Source organism: Pieris napi, chromosome 5 (assembly GCF_905475465.1).
Source record: "Pieris napi chromosome 5, ilPieNapi1.2, whole genome shotgun sequence".
Lineage (NCBI taxonomy): Eukaryota > Metazoa > Arthropoda > Insecta > Lepidoptera > Pieridae > Pieris > Pieris napi.
The window spans coordinates 9142796-9157915 of NC_062238.1; the positions used below are offsets into that span (position 1 = coordinate 9142796).

The following is a 15120-nucleotide window of genomic DNA, read 5'->3' on the forward strand; positions in this document are numbered from 1 at the left end:
GTAACTTAAACTAGAAATTTGTATTACATGTGGTATGTCTTAATAAATATATAACAATAAATATAAATAAATACTAAACAATCTAAAATCATTCATATAAAATCTCGATAAAATTTCGCGTTCTCGCAAATTTAAACTTTCTCCAATTACTTTATCGCGAAGGCCCTTTCGTAAAACATCAAAATATCAATTAAGGCTATCAACGCGATTCGGCGTTAATTGCAAAATATTAACCTTTCGCTCATAAGTCGTTCGGGAGGCCCAAGACTTGGAATGACGGCGATAATCAAATACTTTGTTTACGCAAATTTTAATACACAATGTTTAAACAATCTAAATTGTTTTTATTTTGTTTTTGATATAAATCAATTGGTTCAACATTGGTTTACTTTTGTTGATATCCTATTTTTTATATAGCTATAGCTGTAGGTAGAAAAGACTGGATTTTTTAAGTTAATAATAAGATAGTAGCCGTTTGCTTAATAGAATTATGAACGTTTATCAAAACATAAATTAAGCTATCAGCACCTTTCAGATAGTGTTGCCGGTAATTTGAGGTGTTAATTCCATGTGTGGCTATTAGACCAGCGATTAAAAAACGTTAAGGCCGATTTACATTATCATTAGTGTTTAGGAGAGTGCTTTAGGATAGTACTTTAGTTGAAACATGTAAACGCTACGCTAAAGAACTTGCCTTTCAAGTTGTACTAAAGCACTCTCCTAAACACTAAGATAATGTAAATCGGTCTTTACTTATTCTGCCATAATTATTTTATAACAAATATTCATTTCTATCATCTCCCTTCTGTTTGGAGTTTTTAGTATTATTATAAGTAATAACTAAAGTAACATGCAAACCGATAAATAATAAAAAAAACTTTAGACTTAAGCCACTTTTCACTGCCAGCAACACAATCAGGCTAGAGCAAGATGTTGTCATTGGAGAAACGTAGAAATTTAACCGATGTATCGTTTGCATTATGAAACAGGTTGATTGTCCCAATCTTTTTACTAAATTTAAATTTCGTATACCCTAGGCAACCCATCATCCTATTTGTCCTTTCAGAAGAACGCGTTTTGCGTCTTGGCCAAAACACCGATTGAGCATTGTAATAAACGAGCTAGGTCTGGATATCCATAGTTCCTCCCTTCACCCCTCCCCTCATGATTCAAAGTATTTATTTTCTCTTCGTTTGTTATTTGCCTATAAGTGCTTGTCACATTAAATCTTGTATTTTATTTTTCATTATGTACCCATCAGTGCACAGAGCATTGGCAAGCTTTTGTAAATACAAATGCAATGCAAAAATGTCCTATAATAAAACCGCGCATTTCCTGGCTCGCTAGTCCATCAGTAATCAACATACATTAGTGGCTGACAGCGGATCAATGTCGCACCACACGTGTCAACTTCGGGTCAATCTTGCTTAGTAAACTCCCGAGTAATGAGGTCATACTTAATTACTACCTTTTGAAAAAAACTTATTTACGTAATCCGTTTTTTTTTTCACACTACGGAGACGCACAAAAATTAAACGCCCAACCTACACAAATACGTCATTACAGAAATATTACGATTAAAACAACGGGGAGGTGATAATGTAGGATGTGAGATGACGGAAGAAACCGTACTGTGGGTATCGATATCGACTAGAGATGCAGTTGACCAATCACGTTCAAACGAAACGCGTCATCGAAACGTGTATGGTGTAAAGGGAATGACATAATGATGTCGTGTGTTTGACTAATAACAATCGTATTAAACGTTGCGTAGCTTCGTCTTTTCGTTTTATAGTTTTACGTAAAGCTCCTGAATAAGGGGTGATTTAAAAAAGGCGAGGTAAACAACTATACTAACTGTACAAAAGCACTATGAAATTGACGTTATTGAAATTGATTGATTGATTTTTGTTGTTTCCTCAGACTTGGCATCGGTATTAAATTGATTTTGATATTTTTTGGCCAAATTTCAGCTTGTGCTAATGAAATTATAATCTCATACGTGAAAGTTTCGTGGTAATGGCTATTTTTACTGTAAAAGTACGATTTTGGCTTCAAAAAAGGAGGTTTTCATCGGAAATGCTCTCTAAAAGGTTTTTTTCAATTACTCAAAGACATTTAGTCTGGATAACTAAAAATTTTGTAGGATTGTTTATAAAGACTGGCACTTGTGTTGGGATAGCTTAATTTTGGTGAAGTCGAAGTGAAAAGGTTTTACAAGGAATTTATAAATGTATTTATAACTTACCACATCGAGGCTCAGAACAAGCTCCTGAAACAGTAAAAAATCAAATTAGTATTATTAAAGTTACGTTTAAGTAGTAGTTCCTAAAATAGTTGGAGATTAAAAAGAGTGGAGGACGCTTTCATGGCAGTTCTCCTCCGTTCTACGCCCTTAACCTGAGAACTAACAGGGAAAAGAATCGAACTAAATTTACCTGAATGAAAACATTTATAGTGACTTGTTGATTTTCCAACTAATTTTTATTGATTAACTAGCTGGCCTGGCGAACATCGTACCGCCTAACAGTTGATTCTTTATTTTTTTTAATACTTATTCTGCTATTCGGGACACCGGTCTAGCTAGTAAGATAGAATGTTGATAATACAATATGTTACAATATGTTGATATAACAAATACATTATGCCAAAAAATAAAAATTTACCTTCCCGGAACCCCTCCACACTTGAACTTTATGATATGGTTTTTAAGTTCAAATTGCCTTTAAATATTATTACGAATATTTTGTATGGGAATATAGAAAAGTGTTGTTTTTAGACTTTTTCACTCAATTTTTTTTAATTTTCCTGTAAGAACCATCCTCGTACTTCAAGGAATATTATAAAAAAAGAATCAGGCAAATCGGTCAAGCCGTTTTCATGTTATGTCGTGACAACGGAAAACGGGTTTCATTTTTATATATATAGATTTATGAAATTTTTATTTTTGCTTCTAATTGGATTGACGACAGGACTTTGAACTGACCCATCTAAACGACGGCTCCAAATTCTTGCAGATACACTTCCACGTCTCTAGTGACTTAAATTAAGATTTGAGCCATTATATGCCGATCCAATGTCTGAGTACGATTATGTATCGATTACAGTGCGGTTACTTCCCGTCAAGGACGTAATCGAATCGATAGGTATTAATTACTCCCATGCAACACATTTAGCAACGGAATATTATCTATATCCAATAATAGATTTAATTTAAGACACAAATTATTAACTGGACACAAAGAATACAAAGAAAATGCATATAAATAAATTATTATTGAAGTGAAAATTTCTTTAGCGGCGTTGTACACTTTTTTTGGAATGGGTAAAAAATGTTAAACTCGCGTCAGGACACGTGACCTGCCTTGCGGTTCTGTAACTCAAAAACCGCTGTGTGAGTTCGAAAAGTGAGTAACAGAATCGCCAGGCTGATCGAAAATTCGTAAGACGGATGGAGAGTAGACAGCTGGCGCGGCGTATTTAATGTAATATAAATTGTCATGTTTGTGTACGATAGCGCAATAAATAAATATTACTACTACTACATAAATGATAGTACTTTTATGCTGATAATTAAAGCAATTCGTGCAAAATTATTCATAATAACATTGCAAAATATAAAAAATGCACAACGTTAATATTCAAGTTTTCATTTCTGCCGGCACTCCCGGAGTGCAACCCGTCGTTTTTTATTTACTAAAGCAGTGTATGGTTTAGTTAATAATAAATTATTGATGAATTCAGCAAAATAGTACCTAATAAAGTCAAAGTCAAAAATCATTTATTCATATAGGTAACACAATGTTCACTTATGAACGTCAAAAAAGAAATATATACATTAAACGCTTCTAATTTTACATATACAGCCAGTTCCCGAATCAAGGACGTAGAACTGGCAATAAACTCTCCGTATATCAGAGCGCTACAGTTAATAATATATTTTATATTTGATATATTTATATTTATATATATTTTTTAAAGACAATTCACACCAATTGACCTAGTCCCATGCTAAGCTGGTGAAGCTTGTGTTATGGGTACTAGGCAACGGATATACATACATATTATAGATAGATAGACACATAAATACATATTTAAACACCCAAGACCTAAGCACAACACCAAATGCTCATCACATCGATGTTCGTCTCAGCCGGTGATCGAACCCGGGACCCATGGATTCGAAGTCAGGGGTACTAACCACTAGACCAATGAGTCGTCAATAATGAAATTATTGTTAAATTCTAAGCGCGAACATTTCAGTCACGAATCAACAGACAATACTGGCGCTACAATCAATAAAACCAACTGCAATTTCTTTAGAAAAACGTTTAGAAATCGTAATATTATGGACAGCAAAAACCTTCAGCTGTCCGTCGAACCATTGTTAGGGGTATCTGTGAAATCTTTCAATCGCGCAACCAGGTCACAGGTTATTGAACCTAGCTTTTTATGGATTTTGTCAGACAATAAGAATCGAGAACACATTCCATTTGAATAGATTTACACAATGCATGTTATTTTACTATAACTTTACAAAACAATTTCTTGCGTTCATTGCTTCTTAAGCGAGATCATTATTTTTTATTTCTACTATAGCATTTATGAGGTCGCAGGTTCAAACCCACGCTGTATTCTGTACGTTATAAGTGTATTTTAATTTAAATAAATTATAAATGTTAACCCTATTAAAATAAAAGTAATAGAAACCCTTTAACTTGTATTGTATAATTTTATTTTTAAGTATTGTTATTCTTGTACGAGACTGAGACTCCAGGTTATATTGGACGTCAAACATTTGTTAAATTAATATCATCACTTGCTCTGTATAATTTATATAACAATAAAAAAAAATGTAACAATTTAAAATTAAGAACTTTCGTCTATTTAACAAACTACAAAGATGCAACGAAGTATCAAATAGCTACTTCTTCCTTGTGATTTTATCATTCCGTGTAACATATTTGTTTAGCTTATAAGCTTATCCAAAACACAAACGCCAATTTAAAAAAAAACCCGCTGTGTACCACAGTGGACTTTCTATGCGTGCATTTAATACTCGCTCGAACAGTGAAGGTAAGCATCGTGAGGAAACGTATCTACTTAAACGATAAATCAGGCTAGCCCGAGATAGAATAAAAGGTTCCCTTATTAGTTTTGAAAGTATTCGCGTTTGTATAAAGAACCTATTTCGTCCATTCCATAATAATAAATTTAATTAATTAAGACAGCCGCCGGTCGCGTGCATGCACAACACATTTCCCACAACATTTTTCATTTACCAAGAATCGTTAATCGGGTCGGCGCGGGTCAATATCGAGCGACATAATGCGTTTATATATTCTGAAATAATTTTTAAATTGCAAAGACTGGGCAGACAACTATTGGTCCAATTCCCCTTTCCGATGCTACGAAATGACGATGTTTTATTAAAAAACATAAACTAATAAGAGAGAGCAGTCGCTAGTGGCTTCAGCGACTCTCATCCCTGAGGCCGTAGGTTCGGTTTTTTGGCTGTGCACCAATGGACTTTCTGTCTATTAGCGCATTTAACACAAGCTCGTACGGTGTAGGAAAACATTGTGAGGAAACCGGCTTGCCTTAGACCCAAAAAGTCGACGGCGTGTCGGCATATTAGATTGACAAATGATCATGAAACAGATACAGAAATCTGAGCCTCAGATATTTTCTTATACACATATAATAATAGAAAATAGAATTGTGTATCTACACCTGACAACTGCGCCTTTGGGAGCGTTCAAGTATTACGTAACGAATTTTGAGGGGGAGGGGGACCTTTTGTAAAATGTTACGATGCGGGGCGGGGATTGAATTACGCGTTATTTTTAATATTAATTTCGACTTTCCAGTACTTTAAACCACAAAATGGTAACTTTTAGGTATAAAGAGTCACTAGGTGGTCTCACGAAACGTTTTACTATACTTGGGTACAGAACGTTACGACGCGTTACATGGGGGGGGGTCAATAATCTCTCAAAATTGCGTGACGTAATACTTGAACGCTTCCTTTACTCTGTAACTTCCTTCCGTCCTTACGATGTTACGATCGCGTGGAACTTAAACCCATTATTGTAGTCGGTAGCGCTATTGGAAGTTACAGAGAACTCTGATGTAAATTCAAACCCATATAAAACGCACTTAATACTACTCCCCGCATATGCAGTATTACGTCAGTACCTGCTTGTATGTCAGTAAGCGCTCAAAATAACAAAGTTCACCTGAGAATTATATATTAAATATAATCTGTACAAATAACAAGCTTCATCGCAGTTAACACGGCGAGTCCCTAAATCTGTCCGGTTATGATTTAATAGTGGTAGATAAAGCTCGCAAACATTACATCTGATAGCCGCAGTAAAACCTCAGTCTTATCTGATGACATTTCTCGGACATACAGATGGCCCTGTAAATTCTTTAGACGAATATTTTATTACATTTAAAGGTTATTAGTTAACCTACATAATAATAAACAGAAAATAAATAAATCTATAGTTTGCCTGTAAATAATATCTTTGCTAAAGAATAAGTTTTATATACTACTGGTGAAACATCACATATGTACTAGAGTCGAGAGCATCATTTAAAAATAAAATGAAACGCCTTTGTTCTAGCTACAGTTTATAAGTTATTCTTGAATGTTTTGTTTCATGTCTTTTATATGATATTCATATAAATAAATTCACTTCGTTTTAAAAGTAGTTGATAGTCTACTTGTAAAACATCTTACGCTTTACGAATGAAATCTAGTTTTATGCTATAAATATTCATATATAATACTAACTAGCAAATAATTACAACAAACAATTGATGTTTCTGTATGCTAACTGTAAAAAACTGTATATAATACAGATAATATACTATATGTACATGAGCAACAAGAACACGGGAACAGACTGAACTTTAATAAATAGATTTACTTCGCTTTGGAAGCGACTCCCGGTGGGGACTCTACCCTGGGAGGTACGAGTTACGACCTTCAATTGTTTAAAAAAAACAGCATACTCAGCCCTCAAAGGCCGACACCACACCCTACAATGGCTGCCATGGGCTGCCTTTTATGGGCAACCCGTAGGCTCGTTTGCCGTCCTATCCGTTAAAATCCTTAAAATAAACTTCTTTGCAACTCCAGAACACCTATATCTATAACTAAAGTGCATCAACGCGATTTTATCTTATCAAAACAAATTACAGCTATTAATCGACACGTTGCAAATATCATATCTTTCAACGCCTTTAACTTTTTGCCCATACTGTTCAGCTTCAAATAAAAATAGCTCTATTTACATATAATCTAAAGGCGATTTTCCCTTGCTGTGATAACAAACAGGGAGATAACAAGTCGTTGAACTTGTAAAATCTTTAAAATATCCAGTTACAATTTATTATGCGGTTTTGAATTTTGGTTTTATTTGAATTACACGGTATGAAGGTCTTTTATTGATAAAAAATTATGAACTTTAATACATATTTATTGGCAATTTAATATTTGAATTCAAAGCAAATAATGTTAAATCGGTCTACAATCCTGATTTCCATTAATACATTTATTGTTGGCATGTAAATTATTTATTTTATACAAACGCCCAAAAAAGTGTTATTATGACGATAATGTTAGTTTGGTATTTGATAAGATTTTATAATTTTATGTCCACCCAAGGGCGTCAGTACTAATAAGACCCAAAGCCCTCGTAACAATCAAACTAAAATCTGGAAATTGTTTTTCCTAAGAGTCCTTCTTATATATATCAAAGAGCATTCTTTATAATATACTTTTTAGCGCACGAAGTGTAATAATCCAATGGCTACTAAGGTGTATGGGTGGTCCCTATATGGTATTAGCTTTTGCTATTAATAATTTTACATATATAGACAAGTAGGTGAGCAGCCTTCTGTACCTGACCTCACAATACAGTCGGTGAATAAACCACTTTGCCACCACATCGAAAAAATATACGAATTTCCTCACGTGTTACAACTTACAATATTGATGTCAAAAGTTAATTTGACATAAGTACGATGAAGATGATAAAACAAAAAAACAATTTACATATTTTATGTAACAGGATTAAAATGATTATATGACTTAGCGGTTTTCGTGAGGAAAGTGCTCGAAAGTGTGGGTAAAATGATTTTTTTTTTATTTAAGTTTTAGATATAATATATTTATCTTTATACGAATATATTTTTCTCATAACATTCTTGTTATCTAACAAATTTACTGATTATATAATTCCAAACTGCAAAAAAAAGGTACTCAATTCTACGTACTAAAAATAAATTATCGGATTACCTCTAATGATAGTGAAAAGCGTAAACACATCTAAAGCAACAAATTATGTAAGGGTTGTAATCAAGAACTTACCATGACTATCCAGGAAAAAGGGAATTTATATACTTTATTAAGTTCACTAACACCTACGTTTTCATGAATTAATCACGAAAATACAGTTTTAATAAAATAATAGTGTTTAATTGGCGAATTTGAAGAGAATACTAGTAAATAAGTCATTTTCATGCGACAAACTAAATTAAAATCATACAAAATAGTAGTAATAATTATTACTGATACCAGATAGTTCATACGCTCCGCCTGGCGCAGTTCATTTCTAGGTCACAAATTGCGATACTCGATGATTTATGGAGTTGCAATCGGAAAATTCGATACTACATCAGCTGATGAGTGTAGCATTTACACCAGTCAAGGGGATTCGGTTACGAAATTTATCATAGCATTGCATTAAAAAAATATAATAAATTTAGTATTATAACTTACTAAGTTACTCGATATAATCACAAAGTTTTAACAAAAAGCAGCGGATATTACTTGCAATTCTATGTATAAACAAATTAAAGCTTTTATTCTATTATTTTATACTTATTTAAAGTTAAATTAATAACGGCCCGATGCACGATAATTCAATACGAGGCATAATGTAAAAGGCCTCACTCCCTCAAAAGCCGGCAACGCACCCACTAAAATGGGTAAACATAGGTTGCGATGACTGCCCTTATTGGTCGTAGGTTCGTTTGCCCCAATTCTATAAATAGGTACAGAAGCTCTTCCAAAAGAATTCGGTTCCATATCCACCATACGATTTAAGATAAGAAAATCTAAATAATATTGGAAACACTAAATAATAAAAAATTATAACGTTGACAAACGCACAATTATACAAATTAAAAACGAACGCTCGCTATTAGGAACAAAGCTATGTTATGATAATTAGTAACACGTTCCAAGTTAATATAAAAGTAAATATATAATATATATATAATGCATTACATTGGGTAACGGTACGCCGGCAGCCGGCTTCACGTGAGAGCCACGTGGGCGCGGCCGTTCGATAGTACGGAGGCTGCGCGGTGATAGCATCCCGGCACGCTCCACTTGTACATACAAGATTCATCTCAGACCGCGTCTTTGTAGAAGCCAATTATTTCATAAGAAATACAATAGCTAGTGATATATCGTTGCACATTCTTACATTGTATTATCTGTCGTTTTGATATTTAAGGACTGGGATTTTGGATATTTTTTTGAAGTTATACTTCTTTAGGCGGGTTATGAAAAATTGATGAGAGTAAAATTTTACGATGCGTGACACAAAATTAACAGAATGAAGTTGCCCACGGAAGATGCTACGGCATTGGACATAATTTAAAAACAACATGCGAATAATAATAGAATTTATGTTACACTTAATGTAAGAGAATAATAATAAATATTTATTTATTAAATTTTTCAAATATAAACTGAACTTTATTGACTATAATGACTCCTTTTCCAGTCTAAGATTATTTAATTGTAATTAATTATTTGCATGCAATCAAAAACAATTTTAATAATGCCAAAGAAGTATAACTTCTTACGCGCGTAAGTAAGAACACGCACCCTTTTTTAAATAAACTTCATATTAGACCGCGTTTTTGTAGAAACAAATTATTGTTAAGTGAATTACATAGACATTATGACAGTTGGACATTCATTCAAATACTGTGTACAAGGAATTTTAATTCCCTAATTAACAATTACGACTTCAAAGCCCTTTAAAAATAGAGTAAACAACTTTAATAACAGTCTGTTTATTACTTGGTAAAGCAGATTTTGTAACTTAAATATATTAAGTGCAAACCACACAATACACAACCAATAAAGAATATCCTTTGTACAATAACAATAAATTTGTAATAAATGTAATTTAAAACAAATTGCTTCCCTTTCGATCAAGCACTCGAGTTTTGTTCCCATGAGATACGCAATAAAATATCGAGTCACTCTGATGTTACTTTGTGAATAGTTTGTACATCAAAAATACGTTCCTTATTCATAATTTCTTTTGTTTATTTGATAATTTGCCAACATAACAAAACTTATCTTCCCCAAAACAAAGTTGATGCAAAAAAAACGGGCAGGTGGCTCACCTGATATTAAGCGATACCCATGAACACTAAGCCAGTGGGGTCGCGAGTGCGTTGCCGGTCTTTTAAGAATTGGTACGCTCTTTTCTTGAAGGACTCCTAGTCGAATTCATTTGGAAATACATTAGTGGGCCGCTAGTTTCACATAGTGGCGTAAAAAAACACTTAGTTGTGGGACGACGGACGTCGTCGTGATAGATAAGAAATTGTTAAATTACGTTTTTCAATACCTACATGTTATTACAATTATCGATAAAATTTATCTATTGATAGCTCTTAACACTGCGATTGGATATTTCTAGTATTTTTAAAGATAGGGCCCATACATTGGGGGCATAATGATAAACGAAAAGGTATTATTAATAAGCATTACAAAACTATGAAAAACATTCATCTTTATATATATTATATAATTCTTCTGTGAGTGTGTATGTCACTGAACTTCTCTCAAACGACTGGACCGATTTTGATGAAATTTCTTGTGTGTGTTCAAGGGGATCTGGGAATGGTTTAGATTCACAAATCAGCCCGCCAGATGGCGCTGCAGTCGGTACTTTCATACTTTGCTTTACTAATCGCTTGAAATATCATGCAGAACAACGTCTGTCGGGTCCACTAGTACATTTATAAATTAATAGCCAGTTCGAAAGGATATTTTTATTGAAAAAATTCAACGTCAAAATAGATTTATTTACGAAGGTAACTAAGAAAACTCTAAATTTACACTTACTGTAGTTCTCCAATTGACGAAATCGACCCAGAACAATTAAAAATGTTATTAATTACTTTAATTAAGTTAATATATGAGTTTCTTGCTAACTTGCAACGCATTCCATAGGCTTTGGCGCATCTTATGCGTGATCACCTATCAAACGCGTTCGCTGAATATCAATATTAGTCACGTAATAACGCACCATATGTAACATGGTCAATCAAACCGACTAATTGTATATGCAATACAAATATATTTTATATTTATTGTAGGGCATAAATACGCACAGCGAATATGTAAAACTTGCAAATCTTCCGCTAGTGACTATGATTGTGAAATAAAATATAAGCGATGAAATGTCGATTTTGGGAGATTGCATTATAAAATAACATACACAAATCTATATAGCTATGTATATATATATAAGAAAAATGGTCTTCGTTTGAGGCTCACGCCTAAACCACTGATCGTAGCGACAACAAAATTTTTCCTAGATTATGGCTATTTATTTTTTAAATTCCAATTTATTTATTATTGCTGTTTTACTTTTATGAACATTTATACATACGGACTTCACCGCGGAAACATTCGGGGAAGCTTCCTAGACCCTCAAAACGTCAACATCTGTTAAAAACTCGATTTTTGAAAATTTTCAATTTTCTTAGTGGGAAGTTAAGAAAAATATGAAAAAATAATAATAATGAAACATAAAATTTTATTTATTTCCTATTTTAATTCGCCCAGCCAAGCGGGCGGGAGACGGCTAGTCTATATATATATATATATATATCTATAGGATATAGATAGGATATTCGTCGGATATATTGTCATATATATAGCTCATATCATAAAAAGGATGGACTAATAACATTACAAATGATATGAGTAATACTTTTTCAATCAGCCGAGTTGAGAAACGTTTACCCTAGGGGAAAATTCATAGGGGAGTGAATCCGAGGACCTAACGAAGCTTTCTGCCTGGTTTACGGGAGAGATACCTGGAAGTTTACGCAAAGAGTCAAGTCGAAGGTGACTAGTCCCAGACAGCAGTAGAACGGAGTATCCAAAAAATAAAAGGATTAACAATAGTCGACCACCACATCAGGGCGAAAACTAAGACGCGCTCCATACTAATAAAAGGGGTCCATACTGCGGAACACAATGAAACGGAAAAAACAATAACTAACGTAGACTAAAGAGGGCCATAGACGGACCGCATGTTGCAGTCAAGACCGACTGCAATATGCGTTTTGCTCAGGAACTGCTCGAGCGGTCCGTGTATTGCGAATATGAATTTAGTATGGAAACTTCAGATCGCCGTGCGGCGACCGCATGTTGCAGTCAAGACCGTCTAAAGCCCGCTCAAGAGTATAATAACCAAACTAACGCCCATCTGATATGTATTTTATTAAATTTAAGTAAACTAAAAACCTGCTTATTACATAAAAGGGCGTAATTGTGACACACGAGTTTCTGTCAAGATATCTCGATGTGTAAAACGCAAGATCTAGTTCCACTTACGTAACGAAGAATTGGGTTAAAGGGACATCATCTAATGGCTCTTATCAAACACTTATTTGCAAGCAGTACACCGCACGTCCCAAGAAATACTGATAATCATTTTATACGATGTGCATTCTAACGATTAATTTTCTACATTCATTTAAGGGTTTTAATACGTTACATATATCTACATAGTTATTTGTAAACATACTACCTACTCTATAAAATAAATAAAACAGTGGCGCTACAAGCTTTTTAGGTCTGAGCCTCAGGTTTCTGAATCAGTTTCATGATCATTTGACAATCCAATAGGCAAGTAGGCGATCAGCCTCCTATGCCTGACACACGTCTACTATTTGGGTCTAAGGCAAGCCGGTTTCCTCACGATGTTTTCCTTCATCGTTTGAGCGAGTTAAATTCGCACTAAGTCGCAGGAAGTCCAATGATGCACAGCCGGGGATCGAACTTACGTCCTCAGGGATGAGAGGCACACGCTGAAGCCACTAGGCCAACACTGCTTTCCTATTATCTACGTATACGTACACGAATTTAACTTTTAAACCATAAAGCGCTCTAATAATATTTTTACATCAAAAACCGTTACTTTATTTCGCACAAGTGTATGTATCCAGTCTATAAACAAGAAAGGCTAAAAACTTACTGTAATCATACAAGTAATAATCTTGACTCGCTCCATATTTGATACAAAACTTGAACGGGATATGAAAAAAGGCATTGAGACTCTCCACTCAATAAAACAAATGAACGCTTTGAGAGGTATAAAAATCATCCAGTGGTTAAAGCTTTTCAAAGACTATAGAGCAAATTATCACGATCTTCAGCAATGAAGTTAGTAAAGAAAGGCGATTTTAGACAGGATATAAATCTATAATATAAAAATGAATCGCAAAATGTGTTGGTAAGCGCATAGCTCAACAACGCCTGGACCAATTTGGCCAATTCTTTTTTTATAATATTCCTTGAAGTACGAGGATGGTTCTTACGCAGAGAAAAATTTAAAAAAAATATTATTGAAAAAGTCAAACAACAATTTTCTATATTCCCATACAAAATATTCGTAATAATACTTAAAAGTAAATTTGAACTTTACCATACCATAAAGTTTAAGTGTTAGTGGAGGGTTTCCGGGAAGGTAAATTTTTATTTTTTGATATAATGTATTTGTTGTCTTATCAACGTTCTTTTTTTTATCTTACTAGCTAGACCGGTGTCCCGAATAGCAGAATAAGTATTTAAAAAAAATAACGAATCGACTTTTAGGCGGTACGATGTTCGCCAGGCTAGCTAGTGTGTTATAAAATCATATAAAGTTAATGTATACAGTTATCAATGCAACATGCATGTAGTTCAAAGAAACCAGCCAATGCATTTAAAAGTATCTTATGAAACATTTATAAAGTATTAGACTTTTATAAGCAACACAAAACAATTTATTTTATATCTAATATAATTGCATACAATACGTCTACGATAAAACACGTGGCATTTTAATTTACAATTCGTCATTTGAGATTTCAATAAATTATTTTGCATAAAATATATATTTTTTTTTAATTCTCTTTACGAAATTTTTATAAAAAAAAATTCTATAAGGTAATTCGCCCTTCTCACTCTCTCTCAATGGCTCTCTCCCTTTTCTTCGACAAAAACGCTGCACATCTTCGTGACGTATTATTATTATTGCGTTTCATCCGTAAAAACTTCACCTCATGCGCCTAAAGAAGTTTCACTTCAAAATCTAGTATTACGCTGTGTGAGTCTAGCATAAATTTTCAGAATCTTTAATACTATACTAGCACTAGTAGTAAACTGACTTTTATAACAGACTCCAAAAAACCCGTAGGAGGGGCTTATCGTATTTATTTTCGTATTTTTAGTTGACATTGTAATATAGGTATAAATTGTTAGCGTTCTAAATTTAATTATCACAATTGTTTTTCCTATATTTAAAACATTCCATCACAAAGTCTCAAGGTCCAATACGACAAAATTGTCGATAAGAGGTCAATAAATAATTGTAATGAATGTGACCTTCATACGGGGTTATTCAAATGATTGGTAACAATTGGATTTAATTTATCGTACTAAACACATAAATATGTTTCTTACTTTATAATACATCAAACATATATCTTTTTTTGGTAAATCTTGGACGGTATTTGATAATAAAACAATATTTTTTTTTTACCGGATTTAAGTTATGAAAAAAAATTATTTTATTATGAAATGTGTGAAAGTTATGTCAATAAAAGACAATAATTTGACGGTATGTCTTATTAATGCAGTGTAAACTCCTTATAACGAACGAAAGGGACCAAGCATTTTTTCGTTATACAGAAATTTCGTTATACGGAGGGATGAAAAAAAATAACCCAATTTATCCAATTACGTTAACACATAACGCTTTTCTTTTACTGGCCATCTTGAAAGTTTCAAAGTTTGTT

General features: G+C 33.4%; 1 protein-coding gene across 2 annotated transcripts in view; it reads right to left on the reverse strand.

Moving 5' to 3' along the window:
* The window catches only part of LOC125049491 (protein tweety), a 70445-nt gene that overhangs the window by 44598 nt on the left and 10727 nt on the right, over positions 1 to 15120 (reverse strand). For both annotated transcript variants that reach the window (XM_047648827.1, XM_047648828.1), the window contains exon 2: positions 2249 to 2272. The gene's annotated coding sequence lies outside the window, so the exon portion shown is untranslated. The remainder of the gene's footprint in view (positions 1 to 2248; positions 2273 to 15120) is intronic.